The sequence below is a fragment of the Bos indicus x Bos taurus genome, chromosome 21 (genome assembly GCF_003369695.1).
Source record: "Bos indicus x Bos taurus breed Angus x Brahman F1 hybrid chromosome 21, Bos_hybrid_MaternalHap_v2.0, whole genome shotgun sequence".
Classification (NCBI taxonomy): domain Eukaryota; kingdom Metazoa; phylum Chordata; class Mammalia; order Artiodactyla; family Bovidae; genus Bos; species Bos indicus x Bos taurus.
Window position 1 is genome coordinate 7274001 of NC_040096.1, and position 13482 is coordinate 7287482.

The 13482-nt window shown below is 47.7% G+C and overlaps 1 long non-coding RNA gene across 1 annotated transcript; it reads right to left on the minus strand.

Annotated features, from left to right (window-relative positions):
* Nucleotides 1-2855: 2855 nt before the first annotated feature.
* LOC113879993 lies at nt 2856-4319 on the minus strand. Its single transcript, XR_003507557.1, has 3 exons — nt 4225-4319; nt 3848-3886; nt 2856-3528 (listed from the first exon to the last, which is right to left on the minus strand). It is a non-coding gene; the product is annotated as an uncharacterized LOC113879993 (long non-coding RNA).
* Nucleotides 4320-13482: the final 9163 nt, after the last annotated feature.

Consider the following 13482-nt stretch of genomic DNA (forward strand, 5'->3'; position numbering starts at 1 on the left):
CTCCTGGGGAAATCCCTGGAGTGGGCCTTCATCGCCTCTTCCCCAGACAAGGAAAGGAGGCTTGGAGAGGCAGAGGGGTGCAGCTGAGCTGGTTGAACACATGCTGTCTGATGGCAGAGCCACGGCCCCACCGGCCAAGGCACAGGGAGCCTTCTCTACACTGGGGGACAGGACCTGGGGAGTCCACCTCTGGGCGGGGCCCTGCCTAACCTGCAGCCCTCACTTTAACAGCCACCTCGGTTCTCGGGCTCCAGGATGAAACCCAGAGGAGCCCTTCTGAACTGCATCCGGGACCGAAGGAGTCAGCAAAGGGGAGGCAAAGGCTCCGGAAGCATCGCACAGAGGCTGAGCATGTTTGCTCTATGAGGGGCTTCCCTGGTAAAGATGGTAAAGAATCTGCCTGCGATGCAGGAGACCTGCGTTCAATCTCTGGGTCAGGAAGATCCCCTGGAGAAGGAAATGGCAACCACTCCGTATTCTTGCCTGGAGAATCCCATGGATAGGGGAGACTGGGGGGCTACAGTCCATGGGATTGCAAAGAGTCAGACCCGACTGAGCAACTTTCACTCACTCAAGCTGACCCAGGCTCAGCCTGACTCGAGTCTCTGTTAGATTATCAAGGAAAATGGGATGATAAAAGAACTCTTACTTAATAAATGCAGGTTTCCACGCCAGACGAGGGGGTCTCAGGGTGGGTTTTGGCAGGTAGACATCAAAGGGCCTCTTTGAACACTCGCTAGCCTGCGGTGGGAAGTGCCCACTCCCTAACTGCTCACCATGGGCCTGCCTGTGCCACTGGAGGTCTCAGCCAAGCGGGAATGGCATGGCATGGACTTCCATCTGTACAGGCCTGCTGACAGGCTGGCTGCAATGTTCAGAGGGGGTGTGACACGGGGCAGGACGCACCCAGGTCTGTGTCCCGTCTCCCCACTCCTGCAACCTCCGTGTGTGTCTCTTTGTCCACCTAGTCTCAGCGTCCACTTGGAGGGACTAAAGACTCCCTCAGAGCAGCATACTGGAGCAAGGTGGGGATTCGCCAATATGAGGCTACAGGTGTAGGCAAAGAGATTGAGGAGGGCAAGCTGAGCTCATGGAATCATCCAGTTGTCTAGCTTGGGTTTGGGTAAGAATCAGGACTTTTTTAAGACTCTTTCTTGTCTATGGAAATATCACCAAGTCTATCCTATCTTTTGATTAGAAGGAGTCTTTATTTTGAAGATGCTCACCCTGGTGCATTTGAGTCACAGAGCAGCAGGGAGCCTGGGGAGAGACGGGAGGGCCTGCTCCCCGCCTGGAAAGCCGGCTGTTGCTTTCAGAGCAAGGGTGGGCGTCTTGTCACAGCCCCGGCCCTGTCTGGCCAATTGAATACCTCTGAACAAAGAAAACATTTCTTTGATTGAAGCATTTATAGGCACAAGAATGATTTTTACGAACAAGAAATGTTTATTTTAAGAAGAAATGTTGATGCCACCATTTCATATCTGCAACAGTCACTTGGCCCAAGGAGAGTGTCTATACTTGCTCACTTCTCAGAAATGAGCACCGGCGCCCTTTGCCCCCTGACCACGTCACAATCAATTACTCTCACCACAGGCAGCCCAGCTGCCTTGGCTGGAAATGACAATGTTTGAAAAAGAACAATGGAGCACGAGGCTCCTAGGGAATCTCCCCTAGCTGGTGCCAGGCACTTCCTCCTGCTCTGTTGGAAGCCACCCTGAGGGATGTGGAGAGGGTGGAGAGCCGGAAGCCAGAGCCCGCGCCCAGCGCGGGAGTGTCATTTCATCTCACTGCCAATCCAACCCCTTCATTCATTCACTCCCTTTGGATGAAACCTGTCTGAGCTTTGGAGACCCCCAGGAGTGTGGTCTCCTGGGTTCCCCTCCCCAAGGTTCTGTGTCCCGGGGGCCTTGTTCTCCTTCCCCTCACTGTGGGACCCCATGACATCCCTGGAGCAGTGGCAGCTGGGCTTCCTTCTGCTGGGGCCAGAGGCAGCTCCCCATCTTAGAAAGGAGGGAGTGGGGACCCCAGAGATGCTCAGGGAGCCACTTCTTCCTCCCCAAGTGAACGACTTTCTCTAGCCCAGCAGCAGAGGGAAGTATTGCGGGGTTGTTCTGGGACCTCGTCAGGCCTGCAGGGTGGGCCCTAGTCTTTGCTGAGCATGGAGGGGAGTTCCTGGAGAGGACTCTAAGGCCAGCACCCAGGCCCGGGCCTCAGTGACCCCCTCACAATGTCCCTGCCTGGAACAAACAGCAGATGGGAAGAGGGTGATGTTTATCCTTCTTTGATTATAAATGTGGTCCCTTACCTCTCTCCATTCCCTTTTTCTACTAATGTCTTTTCACCCCAAGGCTGTAAATGAATATATTACGAACTTCTCAAAGGCACTGGCCAAGTTCCCTATGCATGTATCTCTGCGGAGCACAGGATAGTATATTAAATACCATCTGTTCAGTTCAGTTTAGCCGCTCAGTCGTGTCCAACTCTTTGCGACCCCATGGACCGCAGCACGCCAGGCCTCCCTGTCCATCACCAACTCCCAGAGTTTACTCAAACTCATGTCCATTGAGTCAGTGATCCCATCCAACCATCTCATCCTCCGTCATCCCCTTCTCCTCCTCCTTCAATCTTTCCCAGCATCAAGATCTTTTCCGGTGAGTCAGCTCTATGCATCAGGTGGCCAAAGTATTGGAGTTTCAGCTTCAGCATCAGTCTTTCCAGTGAATATTCAGGACTGATCTCCTTTAGGATGGACTGGTTGGATCTCCTTGCAGTCCAAGGGACGCTCAAGAGTCTTCTCCAACACCACAGTTCAAAAGCATCAATTCTTTGGCACTCAGCTTTCTTTATGGTCCAACTCTCACATCCATACATGACTACTGGAAAAACCATAGCCTTGACTAGACAAACCTTTGTTGGCAAAGTAAATTAAATACCATAGATGCTCAGTAGACATTTCTGGAAAGATAGGACCTGAGCATCACTCATGTAGTTGCTCACAGACTGCATGGGAAGGACTGCCTGGGAGGGACTCCCCTATACACAGAAAGAAGTCATCTACAGCGTCACAGAACTAGGAATAAAGCATTGCGAGAGCTTGCTGCTGGCCAGTGGTGGTGAGCAGGGATGCTTGGCCTGAGGAAGGAAAGTGAAGAGGCCCAAAGGCATCTGATGCAGAGAGCAAGGAGTAAGAGAAGAGTTAGGCTGCATGTCCCAGGGCTCAGACTGGACTCCTCACTGTCACTGTCACTGGCTTGGGTAAGGCGTAGGCCTTACCAGGGGAGGGAGGTATTTATAAAGCCAGACTCAGCAAGACAGGGAGAGGCAAGACCTACCTCCTGCATCACATGGAGTACGGCAGGGCAGGCTGGTGGGGAGATGTCCCAGTGAAGGCTCCCTGCCTCTTTCTTTTTCACAGGGCCTCTGTCGCAGGGGGAATACCCGGACCACTTGGTGCCAACAAGTCTGGTGTGTGGTGTGAGCTGTCTGCAGGAGTAGGCTGGAAATGCCAGCTGCCTGGAAACCGGAGACCTGGGACCAGGAAAAGTGCGGAGGAACCACCTGCCCCCAAGGAGGGCCAAGCCTGGGGGTAGCCCTTCTCATTGGAAGAAAAGGTCCCGAGTTGCAGCTGGCTCCAGGTCCCAGCCGTGTGGAGTGACCCCGTGTCTGTAGATTGCCCTGCTCCCAAATCACAAAGACACAAGGAGTCATGGGTTGCTGACATCGAGACAGAAAAAGTCCCAAAAACTTAAGAAAGTAAGAGGATCAGCAGCCACTCTGGATTTGAAATGAAAGAAAACAAAGAGTAGAACAGGTTGACTTAGGATGAGTAACAGAAGGCAGGACTTACCTGTATGAGAGAACGTGGATAGGACGTTTGTCTGAAGTCCTGTGGGACAGGGGACAATTTGTCATGGCATGCTCTCACACATCCTTTCCCCCACCTACTAGTACCAAGAGCCTTAGAACACATATGACAGCCCAAAGCACCCACTCAAACACCAAATGCCCCCTAAGTTAGAGGGAGAAGTCAAGCAGGACTCATGTGGGTGGTCAGCATGACTCCCTGCTGACAAAGCATGGATGGGGGGTTAGGGGTGAGGGCCACAGAGGGTGCTCTTAGGCTTTTTCTTTTGTCTGTTTCTTAAAGCTTCACTGAAGTATAATTTCTGTACCATAAAACTCACCCTCTTCAGTGTAGAATTCGGTGGTTACCAGTGTACTTACAGTGTTCTGTGGCCATCACCACAACCCTGTTTTGATGAGCTGCAGAGTTTTCATTCCCTTCATGGATCACAGCCTTGTTGTGGTGAAGGGGCTTGCGTAACTCAGTGAAGCTATGAGCTATGCCATGCAGGGCCACCCAAGACGGTCATAGTGAAGAGTTCTGACAAAACATGGTCCACTGGAGAGGGAAATGGCAACCCACTCCAGTATTCTTGCCTGGAGAACCCTATGAAAAGGCAAAAATATATGACACCAGATGAGCCCCACAGATCAGGTGGTATCCAGTATGCTATTGCAAAAAAGTGGAGGGCAATTACTACTAGCTCCAGAAAGAATGAAGCGGCTGTGACAAAACATAAACCATGCTCAGCTGTGGATGAGTCTGGTGGTGAAAGTAAAGTCTGATGCTGTAAAGAACAATGTTGCATAGGAACCTGGAATGTTAGATCTATGAATCAAGGTAAACTGGATGTGGTCAATCAGCAGATGGCAACATTGACATCTTAGGAATCAGTGAACTAAAATGGATGGAAATGGCTAATTTAATTCGGATGACCATTATATCTACTACTGTGGGCAAGAATCCCTTAGAAGAAATAGAGTAGCCCTCACAGTCAACAAGAGTCTGAAATGCAGTACTTGGTTGCAATCTCAACAATAACAGAATGATCTTGGTTCATTTCCAAGGCAAAGCATCCAACATCACAGTAATCCAAGCATATGCCCCAACCACTGATGCCGAAAAGCTGATCAGTTCTATGAAGACCTAAAACACCTTCTAGAACTTACACCAAAAAAGATGTGCTTTTCATCACAGGGGATTGGAATGTAAAAGTAGGAAGTCAAGAGATACCTGGAGTAACAGGCAAGTTTGACCTTGGAGTACAAAAGGAAGCAGGGCAAGGACTAACAGAGTTTGGCCAAGAGAACGCACTGGTCATAGAAAAGACCCTTTTCCACCAACACAAGAGACGACACTACACATGGACATCACCAGAAGGTCAATACTGAAATCTGATTGATTATATTCTTTGCAACTAAAGATGGAGAAGCTCTATACAGTCAGCAAAAACAATACCTGGAGCTGACAGTGGCTCCAATCATGAGCTCCCTACTGCGAACCTCAGGCTTAACTTGAGTAAAGTAGGGGAAACCACTAGACCATTCAGGTATGACCTAAATCAAATCCTTATGATTAGACCATGGAGGTGACAAATAGATTCAAGGGATTAGATTTGGTAGACAGAGTTTCTGAAAAATGATGAACAGAGGTTCATAACATTGTATAGAAGACAGTGATCAAAACCGTTCCAAAGAAGAAATGCAAGAAGGCAAAATGGTTGAGGAGGCTTTACAAATAGCTGAGGAAAGAAGAGAAGTGAAAGGCAAGGGAGAAAGGGAAAGATATACCCAAATGAATGCAGAGAACCAGAGAACAGCAAGGAGAGATAAGAGGCCTTTCGTAAAGGAACAATGCTAAAGAAATAGAGGAAAACAATAGAATGGGAAAGACAAAAGATCTCTTCAAGAAAATTAGAGATATCAAAGGAACATTTCTTTCAAGGATGGACATAAGGACAGAAATAGGAAAGACCTAACAGAAGCAGAAAATATTAAGAAGAGATGGCAAGAATACACAGAACTATACAAAAAAGGTCTTAATGACCCAGAAAACCATGATGGTATGGTCACTCACCTAGAGCCAGACATCCTGGAGTGTGAAGTCAAGTGGCCTTTAGGAAGCATTACTATGAACAAAGCTAGTAGAGGTGATGGAATTCCAGCTGAGCTATTTCAAATCCTAAATACGATGCTGTGAAAGTGCTGCAGTCAATATGCCAGCAAATTTGGAAAACTCAGCAGTGGCCACAGGACTGGAAAGGGTCAGTTTTCATTCCAATCCCAAAGAAAGGCAATCCCAAAGAATATTCAAACTACTGAGCAATTGCCTTCATTTCACATGCTAGCAAGGTAATGCTCAAAATCCTTCAAGCTATGTCTCAATAGTACATGAACGAAGAACTTCCAGATGTTCAAGTGGGACTTAGAAAAGGTGGAGGAACCAGAGATCAAATTGCCAACATCTGTTAGATCACAGAAAAAGCAAGAGAATTAAAAAAAAATCTACTTCTACTTCATTGACTAGGCTAAAGCTTTTGATGGTGTGAATCACAACAAACTGTGGAAAATTCTTAAAAACATGGGATTACCAGACCATACCTGTCTCCCGAGAAACCTGTATTCAGTACTAGAAGCAACAGTTAGAATCAGACATGGAAAAATGGACTAGTTCAAAATTAGGAAAGGAGTACGTCAAGGCTGTATATTGTCACCCTGCTTATTTAATTTATATGCAGGGTACAATATGTGAAATACTGGGCTGAATTAATCACAACCTGGAATCAAGATTGCATGAGAAGTATCAGCAACCTCAGATATGCAGATGATAGCACTGTAAGGGCAGAAAGTGAAGAAGAACAAAAGATCCTCTCAATGAGGGTGAAAGAGGAGAGTTAAAAGCTGGCTTAAAACTCAACATTCAAAAAACAAAGATCATGGCATCCAGTCTCATCACTTAATGGCAAATGCTGTTCAGTTACCAAGTCATGTCTGATTCTTTGTGTCCTCATGGACTCCAGCATGCCAGCTTCCCTATCATCTATCACTGTCTCCTGGAGTTTGTTCAAACTCGTGTCCATTGAGTTGGTGATCCCATCCAACCATCTCATCATCTGCTGCCCTCTTTTCCTGCCTTCACTCTTTCCCAGCATCAGGGTCTTTTCCAATGAATTGGCTCTTTGCATCAGGTGGACAAAATATTGGAGCTTCAGCTTCATTGGCGCAGTCCTTCCAATGAATATTCAGGGTTAACTTCCTTTAGGATTGGCTGGTTTGATCTCCTTGCAGTCCAAGGGACTCAACAGAGTCTTATCCAACATGACAGTTCAAAAGCATCAGTTCTTCTGTGCTCAACCTTCTTTATTGTCCAACTCTCACATCATAGGTGACTACTGGAAAAACCATAGCTTTGACTCTATGGACCTTTGTCAACAAAGTAATGTCTCTGCTTCTTAATACACTGTCTAGATTTGTCATAGCTTTTCTTCCAGTTAGTAAGCATCTTTTAATTTTGTGGCTGCAGTTACCACTCATAGTGATTTTGGAGCCCCTCCCCCAAATAAAACCTGTCACTGTTTCCACTTTTTATTCATCTATTTGCCATGAAGTTAGGGACTGGATGCCATGATCTTAGTTTTTTGAATGTTGAGTTTTAAGCCAGCTTTTTCACTCTCCTCTTTCACCTCACCAAAAGGCTCTATAGTTCCTTTTCATTTTCTGGCATTAGAGTAGTATCATCTGCATACCTGAAGTTTTTGATATTTCTCCCAGCAATCTTGATTCCAGTTTATGATTCATGGCAAATAGAAGGGGGGAAAAGTGGAAGCAGTGACAGGTTTTCTTTTCTTGGGACTCAAGATCAAATCACTCAAAATCACTTGGGACTCAGATCAGATCAGTCGCTCAGTCATGTCCGACTCTTTGCGACCCCATGAATCGCAGCACGCCAGGACTCCCTGTCCATCACCAACTCCCGGAGTTCACTCTAAGACTCACGTCCATTGAGTCAGTGATTCCATCCAGCCATCTCATCCTCTGTCGTCCCCTTCTTCTCCTGCCCCCAATCACTCCCAGCATCAGAGTCTTTTCCAATGAGTCAACTTTTCACATGAGGTGGCCAAAGTACTGCAGTTTCAGCTTTAGTATCATTCCTTCCAAAGAAATCCCAGGGCTGATCTCCTTCAGGATGGACTGGTTGGATCTCCTTGCAGTCCAAGGGACTCTCAAGAGTCTTCTCCAACACCACAGTTCAAAAGCATCAATTCTTCGGCACTCAGCCTTCTTCACAGTCCAACTCTCACATCCATACATGACCACAGGAAAAACCATAGCCTTGAACCTTTGTTGGCAAAGTAATGTCTCTGGTTTTGAATATGCTATCTAGGTTGGTCATAACTTTCCTTCCAAGGAGTAAGTGTCTTTTAATTTCATGGCTGCAACCACCATCTGTAGTGATTTTGGAGCCCAGAAAAATAAAGTCAGCCACTGTTTCCACTGTTTCCCCATCTATTTCCCATGAAGTGGTGGGACCAGATGCCATGATCTTCGTTTTCTGAATGTTGAGCTTTAAGCCAACTTTTTCACTCTCCACTTTCACTTTCATCAAGAGGCTTTTTAGTTCCTCTTCACTTTCTGCCATAAGGGTGGTGTCATCTGCATATCTGAAGTTATTGATATTTCTTTTGGAAATCTTGATTTCAGCTTGTGTTTCTCCCAGTCCAGCGTTTCTCATGATGTACTCTGCATATAAGTTAAATAAACAGGGTGACAATATACAGCCTTGACGAACTCCTTTTCCTATTTGGAACCAGTCTGTTGTTCCATGTCTAGTTCTAACTGTTGCTTCCTGACCTGCATACAAATTTCTCAAGAGGAAGATCAGGTGTTCTGGTATTCCCATCTCTTTCAGAATTTTCCACAGTTTATTGTGATCCACACAGTCAAAGGCTTTGGCATAGTCAATAAAGCAGAAATAGATGTTTTTCTGGAACTCTCTTGCTTTTTCCATGATCCAGCGGATGTTGGAAATTTGATCTCTGGTTCCTCTGCCTTTTCTAAAACCAGCTTGAACATCAGGAAGTTCATGGTTCACATATTGCTGAAGCCTGGCTTGGAGAATTTTGAGCATTACTGTACTAGCATGTGAGATGAGTGCAAGTGTGCGGTAGTTTGAGCACTCTTTGGCATTGCCTTTCTTTGGGATTGGAATGAAAACTGACCTTTTCCAGTCCTGTGGCCACTGCTGAGTTTTCTAAATTTGCTGGCATATTGACTGTAGCACTTTCACAGCATCATCTTTCAGGATTTGGAATAGCTCAACTGGAATTCCATCACCTCCACTAGCTTTGTTTGTAGTGATGCTTTCTAAGGCCCACTTGACTTCACATTCCAGGATGTCTGGCTCTAGGTCAGTGATCACACCATCGTGATTATCTGGGTCGTGAAGCTCTTTTTTGTACAGTTCTTCTGTGTGTTCTTGCCATCTCTTCTTAATATCTTCTGCTTCTGTTAGGTCCATACCATTTCTGTCCTTTATCGAGCTCATCTTTGCATGAAATGTTCCTTTGGTATCTCTGATTTTCTTGAAGAGATCCCTAGTCTTTCCCATTCTGTTGTTTTCCTCTATTTTTTTGCATTGATCGCTGAAGAAGGCTTTCTTATCTCTTCTTGCTATTCTTTGGAACTCTGCATTCAGATGCTTATATCTTTCCTTTTCTCCTTTGCTTTTCGCTTCTCTTCTTTTCACAGCTATTTGTAAGGCCTCCCCAGACAGCCATTTTGCTTTTTTGCATTTCTTTTCCATGGGGATGGTCTTGATCCCTGTCTCCTGTACAATGTCATGAACCTCATTCCATAGCTCATCAGGCACTCTATCTATCAGATCTAGTCCCTTAAATCTATTTCTCATTTCCACTGTATAATCATAAGGGATTTGATTTAGGTCATACCTGAATGGTCTAGTGGTTTTCCCTACTTTCTTCAATTTAAGTCTGAATTTGGCAATAAGGAGTTCATGGTCTGAGCCACAGTCAGCTCCTGGTCTTGTTTTTGCTGACTGTATAGAGCTTCTCCATCTTTGGCTGCAAAGAATATAATCAATCTGATTTCGGTGTTGACCGTCTGGTAATGTCCATGTATAGAGTCTTCTCTTGTGTTGTTGGAAGAGGGTGTTTGTTATGACCAGTGCATTTTCTTGACAAAACTCTATCAGTCTTTGCCCTGCTTCATTCCGTATTCCAAGGCCAAATTTGCCTGTTACTCCAGGTGTTTCTTGACTTCCTACTTTTGCATTCCAGTCCCCTATAATGAAAAGGACATCTTTTTTGGGTGTTAGTTCTAAAAGGTCTTGTAGGTCTTCATAGAACCGTTCAACTTCAGCTTCTTCAGCGTTACTGGTCGGGGCGTGGACTTGGATTACTATGATATTGAATGGTTTGCTTGGAAATGAACAGAGATCATTCTGTCGTTTTTGAGATTGCATCCAAGTACTGCATTTTGGACTCTTTTGTTGACCATGATGGCCACTCCATTTCTTCTGAGGGATTCCTGCCCACAGTAGTAGATATAATGGTCGTCTGAGTTAAATTCACCCATTCCAGTCCATTTCAGTTTGCTGATTCCTAGAATGTTGACATTCACTCTTGCCATCTCCTGTTTGACCACTTCCAATTTGCCTTGATTTCATGGACCTGACATTCCAGGTTCCTATGCAATATTGCTCTTTACAGCATTGGACCTTGCTTCTATCACCAGTTACATCCACAGCTGGATATTGTTTTTGCTTTGGCTCCATTCCTTCATTCTTTCTGGAGTTATTTCTCCACTGATCTCCAGTAGCATATTGGGCACCTACTGACCTGGGGAGTTTCTCTTTCAGTATCCTATCATTTTGCCTTTCCATACTGTTCATGGGGTTCTCAAGGCAAGAATACTGAAGTGATTTGCCATTCCCTTCTCCAGTGGACCACATTCTGTCAGATCTCTCCACCATGACCTGCCCGTCTTGGGTTGCCCCACGGGCATGGCTTAGTTTCATTGAGTTAGACAAGGCTGTAGTCCTAGTGTGATTAGATTGACTAGTTTCCTGTGAGTATGGTTTCAGTGTGTTTGCCCTCTGATGCCCTCTTGCAGCACCTACCGTCTTACTTGGGTTTCTCTTACCTTGGGCTTGGGGTATCTCTTCACAGCTGCTCCAGCAAAGCTCAGCCATTGCTCCTTACCTTGGACGAGGGGTATCTCCTCACCACCGCCCTTCCTGACCTTCAACGTGGGATAGCTCCTCTACGCCCTCCTGCGCCCGCGCAGCCACGTCTCCTTGGACGTGGGGTTGGTCCTCCCAGCCACCGCCCCTGACCTCGGACGCTAGGTATCTCCTCTCGGCCGCCCCCCCTGACCTCGGACGCTGGGTATCTCCTCTCGGCCGTTCCTGCGCTGTCACAGTCTGGCACTCTCAGCCGCTGTCCCTGACCTCAGACGTGGGGTAACTCCTCTTGGCCGCCGCCCTTCGGGCATGGGGTCCTCCCGGCTTCTGCCCCTGACCTCGGACATGGGGTGGCTCCTCTCGGCCGCCCTTGGAGCGCCCATTGCAGCCGCCTGTGCTTTGGCACGCCTGTCGCAGCCACCTGCACTCGGGACTACAGCCATGAAATTAAAAGATGTTTGCTCCTTGGAAGGAAAGCTATGATTCTAGACTGCATATTACAAAGCAGAGACATCACTTTGCCAACAAAAGTCCGTATAATCAAAGTTATGATTTTCACAGTAGTCATGTACAGAAGTGAGAGTTGGCCCATAAAGAAGACTGAGTGCTGAAGGATTGATGCTTTCAAATTGTGCTGGAGAAGACTCGTACGAGTCCTTTTGATAGCAAAGAGACCAAACCAGTCAATCCTAAAGGAAATCAACCCTGAATATTCACTGGAAGGACTGCTGCTGAAACTGAAGCTCCAGTGCTTTGGTCATCTGATGCAAACAGCCGATTCATTGGAAAAGACCCTGATACTGGAAAAGATGGGATAGATCATAGGCAAAAGGAGAAGGGAGTGACAGAGGATGAGACGGTTAGATAGCACCACTGACTCAATGGACATGAATTTGAGCAGACTCCAGGGATAGTGGAGAACAGAAGAGCATGGCATGCTGCAGTCCATGAGGTTGCAGAATTGGGTACAACTTAGTGACTGAACAACAACAGCAAGAACTTTTATGAAGTTGAAGAGGCTGCACCATGCCTGGGGGTTGTGGTCGTCTTCCCTGTCGTGCTGAACCCTAGCCTGGGGGTGTGGTCAGGCCACCCGGGCATGGTCAGTCCTGGCCTAGGGGTGTGATCCAATCCCCCTAGGCGCATCCAGAAGGCCCCTTCTTCAAGGTGATGATGGAGCCGTGGGCCACCTGGGGACCATGTTGACGTAAGGGCTAGAAAGAGAGGGGGAAGCCAAAGACACAGAGAGTCAGGAGGAGCCTGCCCAGCCCACGTTCAAGGAGAGGAAGGTCAAGATGGTGAAGACCACCGGTGATGCTGAAGAAGATGGGCGGGTGGGCAGCTCCCACAGGGGAGAGCCATCAGCCGCCTCAGAGAGCCGTGTCAGAGGGTGGTGGAGACGAGATGGAGACAGAACGGAAGATTTTGTAGAAACCTGGGCCCTTGTCTCTCTCTCCCTACTCATTTCCAGTAATGACTGGTTTAGCTTCTTGCTTCTCCGGTCAGGTGAATCTAATCCACGGTCGCCCCCATTTCCCCTGCCCCCACCCCCCAGGCCAAACCCAATTCCGGTGCCCCTCTGTCTGCCCTCCACCCCCAGCCACCTCCCACCCATCAACAGGTGGGAGGAATAGCAACCTGCACCAGACGCATCAAGCTTCTTGTTATCCTGGGGAGAAACCCCGCCGGCTTTAGCAGCAAAGCGCAGCCTCCACACCCTCGGGTCCTACTTCTCCGCCAGCCCGTCGTCTCGTCCCCCAGTGTGCGCATCGCTGGTCTTCCCTCAGTCCTGGAACATGCCTGCCCTGCTGGAGGGCAGACCTCTGCCTGGACGGGTCCCCAGCCCTCCCTAGACTGGCTGATTCAAGCCTTTCTGACACGCGGGCCACATCTGCAGCAGCCATAGTGCTGGCCCTGGCCGTGCTTTCTCACCATCCATTTGGGGATCTTTATGTCTGTTGTCTGTTTTCTTCACTAGAATATAGCTTCCTGAAGGCAGGCCCCAGCTCTGTTCACTCTTGAACTCTCAGAGCCCAGAGCAGGCCTTGCCACTTCAAAGGTGTTTCCTGGGAGTGAATGAATGGTTGGAGTTTCAACTTACCCCTTTCACAATTAGACCGTGAAGACAGTTCTATCTACTAATTTTCCTTTGGTACCACTGCTATCTCAGTTGGTAAAGAATCCGCCTGCAATGCAGGACACCCTGGTTCAATTCCTGGGTTGGGAGGTTCCCCTGGAGAAGGGATGGACTACCCACTCAAGTATTCTTGGGTGGCTCAGATGGTAAAGAATCCGCCTGCAGTGCAGGAGACCTGGGTTTGACCCCTGGGTTGGAAAGCTATCCTGGAGGAGGGCATGGCAGCCCAGTCCAGTATTCTTGCCTGGAGAATCCCATGGACCAAGGAGCCTGGCGGGCTATAGTCCAAGGGGTTGCAAAG